The sequence below is a fragment of the Balaenoptera ricei genome, chromosome X (assembly GCF_028023285.1).
Source record: "Balaenoptera ricei isolate mBalRic1 chromosome X, mBalRic1.hap2, whole genome shotgun sequence".
Taxonomy (NCBI): domain Eukaryota; kingdom Metazoa; phylum Chordata; class Mammalia; order Artiodactyla; family Balaenopteridae; genus Balaenoptera; species Balaenoptera ricei.
The window spans coordinates 135306159-135322010 of NC_082660.1; positions in this window are offsets into that span (position 1 = coordinate 135306159).

Below are 15852 nucleotides of genomic sequence, written 5' to 3' on the forward strand. Positions count from 1 at the left end.
GAAGGCATGTTTCTTGAATGCTTCAGGTTAAAAGGCTTTGAATAACCTTTGTTGATTTGCACAAACCTTGGCATAGTTCAGGGCAAAATCTTCATGAACGTTTTTCCTATTACACAGGATTATGCACAGGATTATTTAGTTTACCTCTGGTCCAGTGATTCTCAATCAGAGGTGACTTTAACCTCTTTCCCAAAGACACTGTGTCTGGAAACATGTTTGGTTCTCACAACCGGGGGCAGTTGTTACTGACATCTAGTGGGTAGAGGTCAAGGATGCTGTTAAACATTGTACAATGCACAAGACAGCCCCCTACAACTAAGAATTATCCAGCCCTAAAAGTCAATAGTCCCAAGGTTGAGAAACTCTGCTCTAGTGATAGAGCGTAAGATACCTCTGACCTGGCTCCCTCATCCACACTTCAATTCCTTCTTCCGTAAGAGACAGAAGAAAATTAATATTAAAAAATTTTAGCCATAAGCATTTTCCAAGCCACTAGTCAGTACTAATATCTTTAATTGCTAAATACATATAGATACTGAAAATCTAAAATAATACACTGCAAACTCTATATTCAGAGCAGTAAAAAGAATTTGAGCTGGTAGGAGCTTGGAGAAAATTAGAATCTTTAAAACCCTTGGCAAACAAAAATTGTATTGCACTTTTTCAAGTACAAAAATCACAAGAGTTTCTTTCATGCATTTCAGAGGAGAGAAAAACCTAAGACTAGGCATTATTTGATATTGGCCAAGAACCTGGGAGGTCCTATGGTTTTGCTTCCTGGGGAAGATAAGCCAAGATGCTGGCTTCTCTCTAAGCCAAAAGACAGTTCTGGACCTGGTGTTGTGTTGAAGCCTGGCAGTATGATGTGACAGAAAAAAAAAAAATCAAGATTACTCTTTCCATCCAAGAATAATGTGCATTTGTTGCTGTTGCCCAGCATCTATTTTCTGTCCTACCAACATCCTGAATTTCCTATTAGGAAATTATTAACATCGACTATAGTCTAATGGGACAATACTATTCACTAGCCAAGGAGTGGGCATGCTACCCAAGTCAGGCCAATCCAGTAGATATTCTTTCCATGATCATTTGTATCTCAAGTAAAGTGACAAAGAGGATAACAGTATCCAGATTCATTTACCCCAGTGGTGGTACCCTGAATAGACTGTTTTGACCGCAAGACCATCCTTTTAGTTCTGTTTCCTTGCGACCTCAAAATATTTTGCATGTTAAAAAAAAAAACACTCTCAAGCCTGCATTGCAGAAATACCTATTCTTGTTCTCCTATGCATTCTACCTCTTTTTTTCTTCCCAACTCTCAAATTATTTGTTTGTTTGAATCATAACCAACAGAGTGCTTAGCTCCTGATGCTCTACAAAGAGTCTTGAGACAGTGTCAAAAGAGAGAAAACTGTACATTGTTTGCAGATACAGCTACTTTTGGTGAACCTTGTTTCCCAGGAGTGAAGAAACAGCTGCAAGTTTCCTACATATGTGGTAAGAAAAACAGGGTATCTCTATCACTTAATAAATTACTGTGAGAAAGCTACAATATTATAAATTATATTTTACAATTACAATAATAGCTAAAATCTGTATAGCACTTTTCAGTTTAAAATTTTTTTGGCATCCATGTTTCTCACTTGATCATTACAATAATCCTGTGAGGTAGGTATGTATTATTCCCATTCTATAGAAAAGCAAACAGAAGTTCAGAAAGAAGAAGTAACATGTTCAAGTTTATACAGTTATTAAGTGACTTTGGTTCCATACCTGTGAGATATTCAGGAGAAAATTATAAGTAAGCAGGTATATATATATATATATGCGTATGGATCTGAAGGTGAGGCCAGTAGTGAAGGTATTAGGAGATGTATCTTTTGGGGATGCTTAGGTACAAGTGGTAGAGGTCAACGTAAGCTGATTGAGCAGAAAAAGAGTTTATTAAAAGGGCAGTGGATGTCTCAAAGCAGTTATTGAGAAGGATGTATAACCTGTCTCAGCTATACACCGAAGAAAAATGCCCCAAACTGTACTTTGGAACTTTCTGGTAAGAAAAATGCTTATTCCACTAAACAGCTGCTGCCACCAAAGAGAGAAAACTTATGTCTCTAGCTTCCAAGTCAATCTGGCATAGACACATCTGATTGGGGGAGCCTAGGTCATGTTACAAATCCCTAGTTGTAAGGGAGATTGGAAAAGTCAGTATCTAGAATTTTCATCTCCTGTGATAGGAGGTAGATTTTTCTCTGCACAAAAACCCATAATGTGAGTTAATACTGCAGTCATAGAAAGGGGTTAAGTCTTTGAGTAGCCAAAGTGGTTAACATAGCTATCACTCATATATCTTAAAATATGCTTACATTCTCCTTAAAAGGTTAATGATATTTATCCTACTCATATTTATAGAACGGGGAAATCTCCAAACAATAAGGTGACCTAGCATGATAACTGTTGTGTATAGTTTGAAGAGAAGAGGGGCTAGAACAAAGTCCAAAGGAATATTAGCCTTAAGATACTTTCAGAGAAAAAGAGATTTCAAAGGGGACTAAGAAGAGATAAGTAAAGTATGAAGAAGATGAGAAGAATGTGATGTGAACGCATAAAGGGAGAAGACTGATGGAAAGGAAGAAGTAATCAACTGTGCCTATAATGTTAAGAGGGACAGTGAGATGAAAACTTAGAGATAGCTCTAAGGGGATGTGAGATCACAGAGAAATTTTTATTTTTGATTTAAAATATGTCAACACTTTTCTAAACTGAGAGGAAGGAGCCATTCCATACATTAAAACAATGGCCTCATCTTCTTTGGTTTTTGGCAAATCCTTATTTTGAAATTGCTTCAGTCCAAAGTCTTCAGTACTTTCCAGTTCAAGAGTCCTTAGTACTTAGTGTACACTCCTTACTTCTGTGCTTTGAAATGTCATTAGTTCATTTATTTCTTCCTCTGTTCTGTGACAATGCCTAGACCATTACCTGATTCAATACTTAGAATTTATTCCATGGAAATAAATAGGTATGATAATGCTGTCACTTTAAAATTCAGGTTTAACACTAATTTAGTCTCTCACAATATATTATTTTTTTAATGAATGTCCGCCAAATATCAACTTTCTATCCATCCCCACTATATGAACAGTAACTGCAATTCCCATGCCAAATTTTCTACTCCTTGATGTTTTGCATTTCAGTGCCTATAAAGCTGCTGCAACAAATGGACCATAGCTCACTGGACCCGTTTACACTGTCTGATTATATATATGGTAAGTATCAGAAGACATTCTGCATAGTAGGACTGCCTACAAGTGAATGATTAGAAATGGAATAGCTAAATAGTTTTATTTAATACTAAATTTTCTTTTCTTTATCCTTTCCCCCCTTAAAAAACTTGGATCCAAACTGATCTCTTGCAGAATGCCTTCCTATAAAATATCTCTTCCATTCTGACACAGTCATGGGAATTTAATCTAATCTAGAGAGTCTTAAGTGCAAAAATAAAGCCTCATAAAAATGGAATTTAATATTTGAAATGGTACTTTGTTGTCTAACTCTATTGGAAATCTTGCCTAGAATGTCTGACGGTGGAAAGCTTCTTCCATACAGTAGATCCCTTCCATACAAACAATCTCTGGGACTGAGATGTTATATCATAATTAGATATTTAAATTATAGAGTTAAATTATAGAGTTAATATATAATAGCAGAGTCTAAGGTGATTAGTCCAAACTTCATTAATATTTGACTCATTCTCAAATGGCAAACTTCCTCCAAAAAGTTTTCTTTTATTTCATTTTTTGCAGATTTTTGTAGGTATAATTTACATACCATAAAATTCACCCATATTAAGCATACAATTAGTGATTTTTAGTATATGCACAGAGTTGTGTAACCATTACCACGGTCACATTTTAGAACATTTTATCACCCCTAAAAGAAATCCTTTACCCAGTAGCAGCTTATATTGGATTCCCAAGAGACCTATTGGCTCAAAAATAGTTAAGAATACTGATATATTATCAGTCCAATGCAGTTTTCAAATGATGTCAAATGCTATAGACCTTTTTGGTGAAAGTATATGTAGAAAGGTGAATTTTTGAGCAGGTCCCTTATAGATGCTCCTAGATGACTCTGCCACTCCAACATACCCAAAGCTGGCCAACAAACTGGGGAGACAGAATAGGTTACCATTCCCCTGAGACACATTTCCCGTAGGGTTGACTCACTTCCTATATGGTCGTCAGGAAAAGAAGTATCCCTGCTCCATCTTATACAAATTACTCTCACAAACACGCATGCATCTTCATTCCTTGAGATCTCTGGCACATGGATGACAATTTTCTTTTCTGTAGTAATGAGTGAAGTGTTCTGTTTGTGACTATTAGATCAATATTATTAATTGTGTTGAGTTTTCACATCCCTCCTTTACTCCTGTAAGTTTTTGATTATGGATGTTGAGGCTATGTTATCACTTGCCTAAGATATTACATCATCCTGGTGCACTGACCTTTTATTTGTATGTAGTGACCTTTTAAGTCTTCAGTAAGTTTTATTATCCTAACGTCTATTGTGTTTGATGTTAATATAGTTGCACCAACATTTTGTGGTTTGCATTTTCCTGTTATAGCTTTAAAGTTCCTATTGCTTTCTACATTTCAGGATTGGCGAATTTTCATTTTATTCTGATTTTCAAATTTATTTGCATAGAGTTGAGCAAAGTAGACTCACATAGAACTTTTAAACTTTTAATTTTGAAATAACTTCAAACATATAGAAAACTTTTAAGAATAGTACAAAGAACTCACCTAGGTTCTCCATTTAAAAATATTTTTTGTACATCATGCAGGGACTTCCCTGACAGTCCAGTGGTTAAGACTCTGGGCTTCCACTGCAGGGGGCATGAGTTCAATCCCTGGTCAGGGGACTAAGATCCCACATGCTGTGTGGCCAAAAAAAATTTTTTTATCACATATGCTTTCTTATTATATCACCTAGCCATCTATCTCTGGGTATATATCCATAATACTATTTTTCTGAACACATTGAGGATATGTTGTAGATTTGATGCCCCAGTATTCTAAAGTAGTTCAGTGTATATCTTTAAAACTACAAGCATCTCTCATTCATAAGCATGGAGCAAAAACCATAACCATTGTATATCCATAAAACCCTTGAAATCTGGGAATTAACACTGACAAAAACCACCATTAAATCCAGATACCCTTTTCAAAAATTTCCAGTTGTTTCAATAATGCTCTTTATAACTATATTTTTTTCTGATCTAGGATTCAATACATGATCATATGTTGCATTTGCATTTCATGTTTTTAGTTTCAGTGTAGTCTCTTACAATCTGTAACAGTTCCTTGGTCTTTTCTCTCATGATCTTGACATTTTTGAAGAGGCATAGACCCACTGTTTTGTAGAATGTCCATAAGTTCAGATTTGTCTAGTGTTTCCTCATGATTAGATTCATGTTATGCACTTTTGGCAGAAATACCATAGAAGTGACATATTTGTCCCATTACTGATCATGTTATCTTTGAAAACTTGGTTAAGGTCATGGGTCCCAGTTTTCTTTACTGTAAATAAATTTTCCCTTTGTAAGTAGTACATATCTTGTAGGGAGATGCTTTATATGAATGTCTTGTTCCTCAACAAACTTTCACTCACTATCAGTGATTTTTGCCTGAAAGAATTATTATTTTGGTTGCAAAATAGTGATTTTCCAATTCTCATTTCTTCTACATTTGTTTGTTGTAATTCATTTTTAAAAAGAGGTTTCCTTTCTCCTCATTTATTAAGATACTTTCATTGGTTTTTAAATGCAGTGTCTAGATGTGGATTTCTTTTTATTCACCCTGATTGGTATTCATTGGAATTACTGAACCTGTGGATTTCATCAGTTCTAGAAAATATAAGCCTTTATAACTTCATATATTACCTCTGCTCAGTTTTCCTCTCCTCTCCTTCTAAGCCTCTGATTAACCATATAGTAAAGTTTCATACTCTATCCTTCATGTCTTTTATCTCTTGTATTTATTTTTTATCTCTATGCTGCATTCCAAATAATTTCTTCTGGTCTATCTTCCAGTGCTCTAAATTCAGCTGTATCTGATCTGCCATTAAACCTATCAGATTAATTTTAATTAAAATTATTATATTTTTATTTACAGAATTCCTTTTGGTTCTTCTTCAAATCTACTGGGTCATTTTTATGGTTTTTGCTCTATATGCATATTTTCAATCTCTTATTTACATAAAATATATTAAACAATGTTATTTTATATAGTGTTCTTGATAATTCCTTATGCTCCAAATCACTATACTGCTTCTGGATCCTTCAGGAATTAGGAGTAGGTTGGAGTACGAGAGAGAAGTAAGGAGACAAAATGGTTTTAACTGAATAGTGCTGTTGTAATATGGTATTAGTGTCCTGCAGGTGGCAGGTGCCCTAATGTTGGTTGTTTCCCTTTGGGGATCCTTTTGGGACGTTCAATACTGCACTCCTTCTGGACATAATGATGCACTCTTTGTCTTACCTCTCATGAACCTACACAGCTTTTAAGTTTCACTAGGTCCCATTTGTTTATTTTTCTTTTTATTCTCATTACTGTAGGAGGTGGGTCAAAAAAGATCTTGCTGTGATTTATGTCAAAGAGTGTTCTGCCTATGTTTTCCTCTAAGAGTTTTATAGTGTCTGGCCTTACGTTTAGTTCTTTAATCCATTTTGAGTTTATTTTTGTGTATGGTGTTAGGTAGTGTTCTAATTTCATTCTTTTACATGTAGCTGTCCAGTTTTCCCAACACCACTGATGGAAGAGCCTGTCTTTTCTCCATTGTATATCCTTGCCTCTTTTGTCATAGATTAGTTGACCATAGGCGCGTGGGTTTATCTCTGGGCTTTCTATCCTGTTCCATTGATCTATATTTCTGTTTTTGTGCCAGTACCATACTGTCTGGATTACTGTAGCTTTGTAGTATGGTCTGAAGTCAGGGCGCCTGATTCCTCCAGCTCCATTTTTCTTTCTCAATATTGCTTTGGTTATTTGGGGTCTTTTGTGTTTCCATACAACTTGTAAAATTTTTTGTTCTAGTTCTGTGAAAAATGCCATTGGTAATTTGGTAAGAATTGCATTGAATCTGTAGATTGCCTTGGGTAGTATAGTCATTTTCACAATATTGATTCTTCCAATCCAAGAACATGGTATATCTCTCCATCTGTTTATGTCCTAGTCACATTCTCTGATGTCCACTCTGGCCCAAGGGAAGCAATACACTTTATCTTTCAACCAAAACTTGGGCAGTGAAGGCTGCTCCTCACCAACTGTATCTCTGCTTTGTTATTTCAAACAACTCCAGCTAGCCTCTTGTTTCTGGACTTTTTAAAAAAGAGCCCGTTACCAAGTTCTGTGTCCTTCAAACTCCAGGGGATACAGATAAAGCTTGCTCCAAAATTCTCTTACATGTTTTACTTCAGTAGTAGTACAAGGTAGGACTGTAAACTTTTTTATCTCAGCACATCCAGCAGGGATGATGTGGGGTTGGAGGTGACACATCCATACTTTATGAGGGTAAAAATTTCCTCATGTGAAAAAGGATAGTGTATGAAAAGCACTTAACCAGGGAGGGGAAACAGCACTCCACACACTATCATCTGATGGAAGATGCTTCAAAGAAATTTGTGCTACCAGCCTCTTTCCACAAGCACTCTCTCATTCTTTTATATAGCCTGGAGATGGATGATTACGAGCTAGAAGACACAAAACTGTTTCGGAGTCAGCCCTTTATAAGTCCTGCTCAGATGAATGGTCAACTACCTCTCTTTAATGTGGAGGTACTTGGACCTATTGTTCTCAACAGCAATTCTGTGGCAGGAAAATTCCTATTCTAGTATCTGTTTTTATAGTGTATTCTAATTTTTTGTGCTCAGTGGCAAAAAATTTAAGGTAAAGTTTTCATCACAATCACCTTCTAAGATAAGGCATAAGGCTACTTGAGGGAGCAGCTGTTGAAATGATTAGAGTTTTAGACTGAGAGATACATAAGGGGATTTGAAACAAATTTTGTTCTGTGTGGTGTGTAACACATAAAGCTGATGTGCTTTAGTCTGTGAACAGTGTCATGGCTAAGAAGCACAGTTCAATAGCTGAATATATTTTTAAAAGAGATAAAGTTCTTTACTTTCATTTCTTAAAATCTTGAAAGGGTATATGTAGACCATAGCAACGTTTCTTTAAAACTCCTTTTCAAGCTTCTGTAGGACTTTGTTAAAGATTAACTTTTCATAGCTTTTTTGGGAAACATATTTGTGTTTCTTTTACACATCTTACTGAGAATCTTCGGGGATGGGGTGGCAAGAAGGCTGAGTTTCATGTGTCCATCTATTGAGGAGATTATGCTTTCTGAGGGCAAAGACTTCATTCATCTTTATTGTGTCACCAGCAGTAAAGTACCTAGCAATCAGAGGCGGGTAATAAATATTTGTTGAACATTTCATTGATCAAAGCAAGTCACATGGCCATGCTGGGTTCAATAGGAAAGGGATGTATAATGCTTCTATGGGAAGCATCACTTCATGGTAAAAAACTGGAATATCTGGTGATGTTTTGTGCTGGTCTCAGACTATTGATAGTGATGTCATCAGCTAGAAATGTCTAGAAGCACTCACTTGGACCCGTAATACTCATAGTGAGCTCCTAAAGACATTTCCCCTTTCAGAGCCAATGTTGTGGCCGGACCAGCCCTTGTGGTTATTATGATTGCAAGACACACCTCAACAACAAACATCAGGGAACGTTGAAAAAAATCAAAGCAAGTTTTATTATTCATAGGTCCTGGAGGGTACACAGCATGCCTGGGGCCACACAGTGAGGTCCCAGGTAGAGAGTGAGAGAGAGGATATGGGGTTCTGCCTTTATTGGGATTGAAGGTAGGGTGCCTAGAGTTTCACAGGTTCACTCTTTATTGGTGAATTTAAAACATAAGAATAGGAATTAAAGTGCAGGAAGGGAAAAGCCAGAGCTTTCTAAACAAAAGGAAACTTGGGGTTGGGGGTGCCCTGACTCTTTATCTAGTAGCTGGCAATGTATTTGTTTGCGATGGATGTCTTTGAACATAAGAAATCAAAAGCTAATAGTCAGGCACTTACACCACGGGTGAACAATAAAACCATCTAGCATGAGTTATCCTTCTGGTCACCAAATATTCAGTATGGACAATACAATTACCTATTATCTATCAAACAATAAATCACTCAGAAAGTCCCAATCACTGACTGTATTGAGCTCAAAGTTTGGGATCTCTAGGTGGTATGTGGTAGTCTCTACATTAAGTCCAGATATGACTCCTCTTGATCCAGAAACACCTGAACTAAAAGTGACCGGAGGTGGAAAGTATTGTTTGATTAGGCCTTTGTTCTGTTCCTTGGGAGTAATTCTCCCACTGTGTCCTTATCTATGAATCTTGGCATTTTCCTTTAGAAAAATCTTTCTTTTTCTTTTATTCTTTTTGGTAATATTTGAAATATGAGGCTGTAGTTAGGGGCTGAGAAGCTCTCTGCGAATACTTCTTATCCATGAAAGGGTTGTTTTAAAATCCACAACCATCATATTTTCCATTAGTTAAGACTTATTTTTATTTTAGCAGTACATTTTCTAAAATTTATTCAACTTTTTAGCTATTTTGTTTCAGTCAGATCCATGTACCAATAGCTGTACCCACAATATTTTTTAATGTTAATTTTATTGGAGTATAGTTGATTTACAATCTTGTGTTAGTTTCAGGTATACAGCAAAGTGATTCAGTTATATGTATACATATATTCATTCTTTTTAGATTTTTGTCTCATATAGGTTATCCCAGAATATTGAGTAGAGTTCCATGTGCTATACAGTAGGTCCTTGTTGATTATCTATCTTATATATAGTAGTGTGTATATGTTTATCCCAAACTCCTAATTTATCCCTCCTCCACCCACATTTCCCCTTTGGTAACCATAAGTTTGTTTTCCATATCTGTAAGTCTATTTCCATTTTGTAAATAAGTTCATTTGTTTCATTTTTTAAAAAATTAGATTCCACATGTGATATCATGATATTTGTCTTTGTCTGACATTTCACTTAGTATGATAATCTCTAGGTCCATCCATGTTGCTGCAAATGGCATTATTGCATTCTTTTTTTTATGGCTGAGTAGTATTCCATTGTATATATATACCACATCATCTTTATCCATTCCTCTGGCATTGGACATTTAGGTTGCTTCTATGTCTTAGCTATTGTAAATAGTGCTGCAATGAACATTGGGGTGCATGTATCCTTTCAAATTATGGTTTTCCACAGATTATATGCCCAGGAGTGGGATTGCTAGATCATATGGTAGTTCTATTTTGAGTTTTTTAAGGAACCTCCATACTGTTCTCCATAGTGGCTGTACCAATTTACAGTCCCACCAATAGTGTAGGAGGGTTCCCTTTTCTCCACACCCTCTCCAGCATTTGTTTTTTGTAAACTTTGATGATGGTCATTCTGATCCCTGTGAGGTGATACTTCATTGCAGTTTTAATTTGCATTTCTCTGATAGTTAGTGATGTTGAGCATCTTTTCATGTGCTTTTTGGCCATCTGTATGTCTTCTTTGGAGAAATGTCTATTTAGATCTTCTGCCCATTTTTTCATTGGGTTGTTTGTTTTTTGATACTGAGCTGCATGAGCTGTTTGTGTATTTTGGATATTAATCCCTTGTCGGTCACTTCATTTGCAAATATTTTCTCCCATTCTGTGTACCCACAATATTTTTAAAACATGTTCTCTCTCTACACTTAATTAAATTAAATCTTCCAGATTTCTGTAGGAGAACTACAACCTTAATTTCTTTTCCCTGCACCATTTTTTATTTTATACACCATGAAAGGATTTAATAGGTACCAAATTATTTGATTCAGAGTTTAAAATTTCTCCTTCATTTATGAAAGACATTTTTTTCTGGACATAGAACTCATTGTTAAAAGTCTTTTTCTTCTAGCACTTTAAATATGTCATCCCACTGCCTTCTAGCCTCAATGGTTTATTGATGGGAAATCAGCTGTTAAGATTATTGAGGATCCTATGTACATTATGAGTCACTTTTCTTTTGCAGGTTTCAAAATTCTTTTCATCTTAAACTTTCAACAGTTTTGTTATGATATGTCTAGGTATGAATCTCTGAGTTTTCTAACTTAGAGTTTGGTGAGTTTCTTGGATGTGTAGTGTTATGTTATTCATCAGATTTGGGGAGTTTTCTGTCATTATTTCTTCAACTACTCTTTCTGCCTATTCAACTCTCTCCTCTCTTTCTGGGACTCCTATTATGCATATGTTGGCATGTCTAATGGTGTCCCACAGGTCTCTGAGGCTATGTTAATTTATCTTCATTACTTTTTCTTTCTGTTTCTCAGACTGCATAACTTCAGAGAACTAAAGGAAAGTATGAAAACGATGTCTCACCAAATAGAGAATTTCAATAAAGAGAAATTATAAAAATTCAACTTGATATAAATTCTGGAGCTGAAAAGTATAACTAAAATGAAAAGTTCACTAGAGAGCTCACAGCATATTTGAGATGGCAGAAGAAAGAATCAGTGAAATTAAAGATAGGCCAATTGAAATAGGAGGGACAGATTCTCTAAAGAAAGCAAGTTGAAATAGGAATGATAAAATAGGTATAGGTATGGATTAGTTCAGATTAAGGAAGACGAGGGAGTTTCTTTTTTGAGAGTGGAGATAGGGATGAATAGGTGGGGCACTGTAATGGTAGACACATAACATTATGCATTTATCAAAATCCATAGAACTGTACAACATAAAGAGTGAATCCTAATATAAACTGTAGATTTAGTTAATAATAATATATCACTATTGATTCATCAATTGTAACAAATGTATTACACAAATGAAAAATGTTACTGAGTTGGCCAAAAAGTTCGTTTCGGTTTTTCCATAACACGGTTAGATCCTATAGAATATAAAGTCATTAAAACAAATTTAGGAAAATACCTGAAAGATCTACATCAAAAAGTTAACAGTCAGCATTCCTAAGTGATGATATTGCCGGTGGTTTTTTCCACTTTCTGTATTTTCTAAGTTTTATCATAATATATCTCATGTTTATAATAAAAAAAAGACAAAGATAAAAAGTTAATCCATCTCTCGGTGGGAAAGAAAGGCTATCTGGTCATTTCATGAAAAGATCATAATATTGTGAACATAATACTGCTCTAAAAAATAAAGTCCTTTTAAAAAAAACAAAAGAAAAAAGATAATACTGCATATATAATGTTATCTGCTTTTTTCCAAGTAAACTCTCAGTAGCAGTTTCTCCTGTCATAATAAATAATTTTTAGATATCCAAAAAGACAACTAATTATAGGTAAAGGTCATAAAAAGATAAATTCTTCTTTCTGAATTGATAGCAAGGGGAGAAATATGTGTCTCTCTGGTGTACTGTGTTGCATTTAATATGGAACTGGTGTGAAATAAGCACCTTCTTTGAAGGTAGGAATAGGAAGTGTACCATTTTATTCTCGGTAATTTGAACTTTGACAAATGAAAAATGCGTATCCAACTACTATCTTTTGTTTGAGACATTAGGAAAAACCCCCACTAAACCATGCTTGGGCTCTACATTTATAAAGATTAAATAAACACGAAGGCCCAGTCCAATTCTTATTCAATGTCTTAGTCTGCTCAGGCTTCCGTAAGAAAATACCATAGACTAGTTGGTTTAAACAACAGAAATTAATTTTCTCACAGATCTGGAGACTAGAAGTTTCAGATCAAGGTGCCAGCATGGTCGGTTTCTGGTGGGAACTCTCTTCCTATACTGTAGACATCTGCCTTCTCACTAGATGTCCTTAAATGGGAAAGAGAGAGAGGGACAGAGAAGGAGGGACAGAGAGAGAGAGGCAGAGAGACAGAGACAAACAGAGAGAGAGAGAGATCCTTATGTTGTCTCTTGTTATAAGGGCACTAATCCCATCATGAGGGCCCTACCATCATGACCTTATCTAAACTTATTTTCCAAAGGTTTCATCTCCAAATACCATCACATTGAGGTTAGGGCTTCAAAACGTGAATTTGGGGGTAGCTACGCAATTTAATCTATAGCATTCAGGAATACAAAACCATCAAGAGACTAAAGAACTGGTTTGTCATTTGTCATTTATTCTTTGTTTGTTTTAGTATTTCTCATATCTGCCCCATTATAGAGTATTCTCAGAAGGATCTACCTTGGCTAAGCGATGAGATCAATAAACACTTGTCTCCTTGAACGATGCCCATGATCCTTATGGGTCACTGGTTTATTGTTTTCCTCACAGGCGTCCCTGAGAAAATGGGCCTGTATTTCCTGTGCGGTGTCTCCGGAGGTCTTATCTTTCTATTATGCATCTTTACTCCCAAAGTGACCTTTATCCAGGACTTGAAAGAAGTTTTCTGGTGTAAAAATTCCAAGTTGGGCAAGAGAAAGCTACAGGACCAAGAGGAAGAAGAAGAAGATAACCACAACGATGACAGTTCTTCTGGCTCCTCTTTCCATCATTTTACTCACACCTATCCAGCCTCAAATAGCCTGTTTTGCCCTGAACTGACTGCAGTTTTAGAGCGTGCAGCTAAGGAAAGAAACCGAGAAAGAGATGAAATCTGGATAGCCAAAGAACCTAGTCCCTATGCCATTTACAAAGTCAAATCTGCCACAAAATAAAATGACCCAGAATATGCTATTTACCTGAGTACCAAGTGTAAAGACAGATGATCGTATGTTTTAAATACAGAAATGCCACAAAATACTGGGTAATAGGGATGGAAAAGTATTATTGTTTATATATCAGTTTTCAAAGGTCTGATTGAGACCATGAGCTTTCAGGTTACAGTAAGGCCCCATAAGCTATATGACCATACTAAATTTTTTAGAAAGGTCTACAAAAAGGAAAATAGAAATGAGGTCATTAGTGTGAAAGTTTGTTAATAAGCAGGGGAGTAAGCCCTGGAATTTTTGGTAGATAGGGAAAGAAATTACAACATATAAGCCTAGGATACTACCTATATCAATGAGTTCACCTGATGAAAAGATACTTTTAAGCATATATTTAGGATTTTATAAAGGCTCAGAGATGAGGTGGAACAAGCACTTGACAAGGAGTAGTAACAGGACACATGAACTTCAAGAGGTCACTCAATTTCTCCATTTTATGATCTATAAAATATACTTAAAATTGTGATTGTTTAGAAAATCAAATGGATTATTGTATGTAAAGGTGTTATATAAAATGTAATTTAGGGTGGCAGGAGTTACTATGTTCCAATTGTTGGCACTTTAGAATCTATCTATATTCAAAGGCAAATCAGCAAAAATACTAACCTTATGTGGTACAGTGGATTATTCATTTGTGGATTGTCAGGTGTTAAATACTGCCCATTAAATGTCCTTTTTAAATAATTCATTCATTTAACATCTCCAAATGCTGGGTATTGGGGATATAGAAATGAATAAGACAGCCCCTGCTCTCAAGGAGTTCACAAATTAGTCAGGGGAAACTGGCTCTTAAACAGAATATGGGGGTAGCATAAGGTGCTAATGTGCAAAGGGCTGAGGTCAGGGAAAAGGCAAAATAATAAAGAATATTAATAACTAAAACATACAGGGTAAAAAGAGGCGAGGCTACGATTGAATCTTGTAGGATGACTAAAAGTTTGCTAGGCACACTAGATGGTGGGAACATGGCATTCAAGGAAAAGGAAAAAGCATGTGAAAAGGCACAGAGACAGGGCCAGGCATGGCACGTTGGGGGAACTGCAAATAATTATATATAAGATAACGTGTAGAATAGTGTGCAGTTTTTAAGGGCCACTCTGGGTTCAGTATGGAGATTCAATTAGGAACAAGGACAAGAGTGAAGGCAGGAACATGTTAGAAAATATTTTTAAACCTTTTAGAAATGTTTAGCTAAAATATATATAAATACATTTTAATCTGTAAACTTGTATTGATATTGACAAATTGCCCACAAAATTTACTCCCATAAGATAGACACACACCAAAGAGTGTATGAATGCTCACTTCTCCACATCTTAACAATGCATACTAAAAATCTAAGGGAATCTACCCCAAATATGCTTCTCACCTTCCCTCCTATAAGCCTGAATTCTTTCTATATCTTTATTTATTGTCTTTTTCACTCATGTCTGAAAGTGTGAAGCACAATTTCTTTTTAAGTCCAGCTCACAATAATTGCAAGAAGTGTGTGTTTATTTCCACATGTTTTCTTTTTAAAAAATATTTCAGACATACAAGAGTGTAGATGATAATATAACAAATAACAATCTACTTACCACCAAGTTTTAGCTCTAAAGCATCACAACGATAGCTGAAGCCCCTGTGTATTCTTCCTTGATCTCATTGCCCTTTATTCCTCCAGTCCTTATTCCCCAGAGGTCATCATCACCTGAATTTGTAATTTATCATCCACACACAGATTTTTATTCTTTTGTTACATATTCATGGATTGCATAAAAATATCAGAGTGCTGTTCTGCCTTTTAAAAAACTTCATGTAATTGGTAATATATTGTACATATCTTTGTGCAGGTTGCAGTGCTCACTTAATCTTACGTTTGGGGAATATGTCCACTTGGGTAATCATGATGATGCAAATTGTTCTCAGTTGTGGCAGGATGATGTTTACGAGGAAGTCAAGACATTGGGATGTCAAGTAGCATTTACTACCTGTGCAGTGATTAGAAAGATGGTGAAGTCACTAGGCTTCTTATGTGTCTAGAGATGTGCTGTCAAATAGGGTAGCTATTTGGCCACATGTGGCT